Raw genomic sequence first — 6,123 nt, 5'->3', positions numbered from 1 at the left:
TTTAACCAGTCATGACTACCATTGAGAGCTTTTATTCAACCCATGTTTTTCCATCATGTTTCACTGAATCCCATCATAAGGGTTCAGTGAAAAACTGTCAAACTTGCTGCTGCAGATAAGAAATCATCATAGTTTCCTGAGCACAAATGATCATCACTGCATTATTTATGATAGCAAAGTATTGAAAAGACTGCAGGAATGAATAACTTACTATGGTAATTTACATAATAACTTATTTCGTGTGGTTTTTAAATTTTAAATAACTGATGAAATAGGAAAATGCTTACAGTTTAATTTTAATTCAAAGATAAACAATGAGGCACAATACAAACAAAATTATATATCCTTTTATAGGCTTTATGCCTAATGAAGAAGCATTTCGAAATCCTAGAAACAAATACAATAAAAATACATTTATTATCTTTGGATGGCAAGATTATAGTGATTTTTGTTTTCAGCTTAAACTTTTAGATACTTTTGACATTTTCTGCAATGGACATATGTAACATCATCATCATCAAAAAAAAAAAAAAAAAAGCATGCATTCAGTGGTTTTCCATTTTGTAATTTTCCTGAGAATTAAAATCAAGCTCACATTTCCCTCGCTTTGGAAAACTGTTTATTTGACCACTGCCAATTGATATTCATTGAGATAGTGAATTGAATGGTCCTAATTGAGGGAGATCTGGATCTTTCCCAAAATCATAGTAGCTGGATTTTAATAACTACTTCATTGTCATTTTAATTTTAAAAATATTTCTTGCTGTCATATCACTTATGGTTTCTTTTTCTAATGACTGCCAAGAATATACAGGATTTTATGACTTTATTTGGAGCATTACTTGATATCTATGCTAGAACTGATAAAAAGGGAGAAGTTCTCTGGGACAGGATAGGAAAGCAAGAGAAAAAATATCTCTCAAGCATTGATAACCATCTTTGTTGTATCGTTGGTGTGGCTGAGGAACCTTGTCAGCTAGCTGCATCTATCTTGGCACTGTCTTTTTAGCCTTTTAATTCTTACTACCACTAAAAATCATATGTCACAAGATGACATTTAAAGCATCTGGATATTCAGATGATAGAAGAAAGCCTCTGATGATGCAAAACAGATTACCCTATTCTGGTTAAGGGATGTAGTGTGAAAATGAGTAAATCACATTCCAGACACAGTGTCATCCAGAGGCATTCTGATGGAATAAAGATGGACACAAATTCTTTGATTCTCCTCCCATTGGGAAGTTGCATCTCTACCCCTCCTTTTCAGTCTAAGTGGATTCTGTCACTGGCTGACCAATAGAATATGACAGAAACAACACTGTGCTAGTTTCCAGGTTCCATCCTCAAGCTACGGGTATCTTCTATTTCCTGCTGCTTGGAACACGCACTCCTGGAAGCCAGCTGCGGGGCTGTGAGAAGTCCGAGCTGCGTGGAGAGGCCACATCTATGTGCTCCAATCAGCATCCCCAGACGAGCTCAACTGCAGGCCTGTGAATGCACCTCGGACAACCAGCAATGTCACAGGTTGAGATGCCTCCAACTGCAGCTGCTAACTGACTCCATTTATGTGAAAGACCCCCAGGAAGATCCATCCAGCTGAGCTCAGTCAACTCACACAACTGTGGAAAATAAAAATAAGTTGTTGGTTTAAGACACTGAGTTTAGGGATGATTTGTTAACTCATAGCAAAAAAAAAAGGGAGCACTAGCCGTTGTTAGCTGGCACTGTTGCATCTGAAATAAAATTTGAAAAGTGTTACAAAAAATAGATGGTGACATCACATTTCTGTAGAGCTATCTTTCAAATTCAAATGGAGAAACACTAAGTAGAATGTACTGTTTCTTACCATTCCAAGTTATATACAGATGTGATGATCAAAGAAACCAAGAAAAAATCAACGCAGGATAGTCTTTCATGTTTGGAAATGATAAGATACTACTTTGTGCACATCACTTTACAGTTTACCACAACCCTGAGAAATATGAATAGTACCATTTCACTTTTTGTCTTTTTTATCCTCCTTCCCTCCCTCACTTCCTTGTCTCTGCCTCCATTTTCCAAGTTGTTTTCACTCCACTGCACTCACCCTCAACAGAAGCCTGTTTTATCTCCATAATCTCCCCCATTATATTTATAGTACATGAGATACAAAGGAGGCTGCTCAAGCTGGGTCCATTTGAAGTCTGTAAGCAGTCTCTAAGGTGAAAGGGTAAACCTGAGCAGAATTTCACCCAGCAATACCCTCATGTGCTACCTTTCCATGACAACAAAAATACCAGATGTATAAATCCTTGTTATTCTCAAGGACAGAGTTTAAGTATTTTCCAGTGTTTTACAACTCTGTTTTCCTTCTAGGTATCCCAAAGTTGATCACATCTGATATGGTTAAGGAAGGTGCCACTGTAATCGACGTTAGTATCAACTATATCCATGACCCAATCACAGGAAAGACAAAACTTGTTGGAGATGTGGACTTTAAAGGTAATAAACTGCATCTTTTTTGACGAGTGAAGAAAAACAGAGGTTCAACTTTGCATGTTTTGATAGTTGAAAGAGAGATTTTCTATTTGATTGGGGCATTACTTTTTATAATTTTTTTTAAGATTATTTATTTTGGCTGTGGTGGATCTTTGTTGCTTCACAGACTTTTCTCTAGTTGCCGTGAGCAGGGGCTACTCTTCATTGTGTTGCACAGGCTTCTCATTGCAGTGGTTTCTCTTGTGGAGCACGGATTCTAGGCTTGCAGGCTTCAGTAGTTGCAGCTCATGGGTTCAGCAGTTGCAGCTCACAGGCTGTAGAGCCCTAGCTCAGTAGTTGTGGCACATGGGCCTAGTTGCTTCACGGCACGTGGGATCTTCCTAGACCAGGGTTTGAACCCGTGTCCCCTGCATTGGCAGGCAGATTCTTAACCACTAGAGCATCAGGGAAGCCCTGATGATTATTATTAATCATTACATTAATCTTTCCTCTGATGGAAAAGAGTTTAATGACACTCACATATTTCCTTCCTTCTGCCTGACTCCTTTCCTTCCTACCTTCCTTCTTTCTTTCCTTCTGTCCTTCTTTTCCTCCTCTTCCTTCTTGGGAGAAAAATATAATAACATCACTAATATTTAGTTTTAAGATTAAATTCCTTGTAGTGCAGTTTTCTTAGTGAGCATTGTTTTGACTGTTGGGAGCATATCTCTGTCCTTCATCATCCATGCTTTATACTCAGCCATTCATTCTCAAAGCCAGAAGGCGTCTTGGGATGTGTTTGCTAGCCTTCACTATATTTCAGATCTAAATAGTTCCCTGGATAATTCAAGTCGTTATCCCTCACTTGTGTTTTAAAGAGGATGAGAAAGAGGAATTAGGTTAACATTACTATGGCCAATGAAGGAGATAAAGCAGCGAATGTCTAGAAACAAAAGAAATTCTAACCCAATGCCTTTGCTGTATAGATGAAGAAACTTAACCCTGAGATAGATATATTTTTAGATGTCTGACCCCTAATCCAATTTTACTTCCAGTATCTTTGTCAAATACTTAACCTGCACTGGCCTTTTCAGTATAATCTAGGAATCTTAGCTAATAATACATGCATATAATAAAATAGAGATATTTTCATATTAGAAATATTTTATATATTGGATTACTCCTTGGAAGGAAAGTTATGACCAACCTAGATAGCATATTTAAAAGGAGAGACATTACTTTGCCAACAAAGGTCTGTCTAGTCAAGGCTATGGTTTTTCCAGTAGTCATGTATGGATGTGAGAGTTGGACTGTGAAGAAAGCTGAGCGCCAAAGAATTGATGCTTTTGAACTGTGGTGTTGGAGAACACTGTTGAGAGTCCCCTGGACTGCAAGAAGCTCCAACCAGTCCATCCTAAAGGAGATCAGTCCTGGGTGTTCATTGGAAGGACTGATGCTGAAGCTGAAACTCCAATACTTTGGCCACCTCAGGTGAAGTGTTGACTCATTGGAAAAGACCTAATGCTGAGAAGGACTGGGGGCAGAAGGAGAAGGGGACGACAGGATGAGATGGCTGGATGGCATCACTGACTCAATGGACATGGGTTTGGGTAGACTCCAGGAGTTGGTGATGGACAGGGAGGCCTGGCGTGCTGCAATTCATGGGGTCACAAAGAGTCGGACACGACTGAGCGAATGAACTGATATATTGGATTGGTCATTCTGGCCAAAAAAGCAGGGTCATGCAAGAACTTCCTTAAGTTAAAAGTGTGTCTTTACAGACAAATTGAAAGGAAAAATCATGCTCTTTCTAAAAATAATTCAAACTTCACATGTTCTGTTGGAATTTGGTCATTAGCTGATGGTTTGCCTAAAAAGAAAAGGGAAACCTGAAGACAAAAACTCTGGAGACAGGATGATGAAGAGAGCAAAGTACAGATGAACCTTATCATCTGCTGCCCTCACAGGCTGTCATTCATGGAGCCCTGCCAACCTAGCAAGGTGGCTCTCCAAGTGAACATGTGTGTCTGTATGCATGTGTGTGTCCATACTGACCTCTTTAGGAAATGACCTCTTTTCTTTATTTAATTTTTCATGTTCAATCACTAATGTCATGTATCAATAATATATTTGAATTTCTCAACTTGAAATTTCAAGTAAGGATAGATTTCATTTTAAAAAAGTTGACCTTATTTATTTATTTTTTTTTTACAGTCATTCTGCTTCTGGGTTACATTATAGTTACTGTGTGTTTATTGCAAAATCACCACACACTTATGATGCATCCAGATGGCATCGACAGCACATGACAACCAGCTCAACGCAAGAAAGCAGGGTGTTAAACACAGCTCACAACCTTGACTGTGCTTGTGGGGCAAGCTTACCTAGCTGGCAATTGGCAGTGTTTTATAAGACCCTTCTCCTATATGATATTTCATTTAATTCAGATTTTATGAAAAACGGTTTTAAAAAATGAGCATTTTGGGGTGGGTACATACACTGTCACATATAGATATACAATCTCTTGGTAGTATCTATTAAATTACAGTTATGCGTATCTAACTATATAATGAAACAAAAAAGGACATGACCATGAGAGACTAAGATATAAGGAAGAGCACTGGGCTGAGAGACTGAAGAGGTGCTCTAAGACCGAGTATTGCAACCCGTTAACTTAGCAACCTCTCTGGCCCTTGGACTGCAAGGAGATCCAACCAGTCCATCCTAAAGCAGATCAGTCCTGGGTGTTCACTGGAAGGACTGATGCTGAAGCTGAAACTCCAATACTTTGGCCACCTCATGCGAAGAGTTGACTCATTGGAAAAGATCCTGATGCTGGGAGGGATTGGGGGCAGGAGGAGAAGGGGACGACAGAGGATGAGATGGCTGGATGGCATCACTGACTCGATGGACATGTGTCTGGGTAAACTCCAGGAGTTGGTGATGAACAGGGAGGCCTGGCGTGCTGCAGTTCATGGGGTCACAAAGAGTCGGACATGACTGAGCAACTGAACTGAACTGAACTGACTGGCAATGTTGTTATCAGTTGCAGCAATGATGGCAGTCCTTCCAGCTCTAACACTTGGTGCATCCTGGACATTCAGCTGAGTGTTGCCATGAGACTGTGTAAAAGCACAGAAACTTTCAGAAAGTCAGGTTTTTCTGATCCTAACATAAAACACGCCTATGTGATTTGTAATATTACTCTTGTCGCCCTGCTGGTTCATGGAGTCAGAGCCCTAAGACCTGGACCTAGGGTGCTGCTCTCAGCATAAAGGTGATGAACAGACTGCAAATTTATGAGCTATGACTTAAATTCGTTTATTTCCAAATTCAATTGACTACAGTATATGTGGGCCAATAATATATGAATGGGGGCTTCACTGGGGGCTCAGCGGTAAAGAATCCACCTGCCAATACAAGAGACATGGATTTGATCCCTGGGTGGGGAAGATCCCCTGGAGAAGGAAATGGTAGCTCACTCCAGTATTCTTGCCTGGGAAATCCCCTGGACAGAGGAGCCTGGTGGGCTACAGTCCACGCGGCCACAGAGTCAAACACAACTTAGCAACTAAACTACAACAACAACAAATGTATACATGACAGAAAGAACTCAACAAAGGCTCTTCGTAGATTTTGAGAGCCATCCTCTTACCAAGTAAGTCT

General features: G+C 39.9%; 1 long non-coding RNA gene across 1 annotated transcript; it reads left to right on the top strand.

Moving 5' to 3' along the window:
- Positions 1–1,433: 1,433 nt before the first annotated feature.
- LOC136155410 (uncharacterized) lies at positions 1,434–5,279 on the top strand. Its single transcript, XR_010660811.1, has 3 exons — positions 1,434–1,524; positions 2,356–2,481; positions 4,672–5,279. It is a non-coding gene; the product is annotated as an uncharacterized lncRNA (long non-coding RNA).
- Positions 5,280–6,123: the final 844 nt, after the last annotated feature.

The sequence above is a fragment of the Muntiacus reevesi genome, unplaced genomic scaffold (assembly GCF_963930625.1).
Source record: "Muntiacus reevesi unplaced genomic scaffold, mMunRee1.1 SCAFFOLD_31, whole genome shotgun sequence".
Taxonomy (NCBI): Eukaryota; Metazoa; Chordata; class Mammalia; order Artiodactyla; family Cervidae; genus Muntiacus; species Muntiacus reevesi.
The sequence above is the reverse complement of the archived record's forward strand: the minus strand, read 5'-3'. Positions and strand labels throughout refer to the sequence as shown.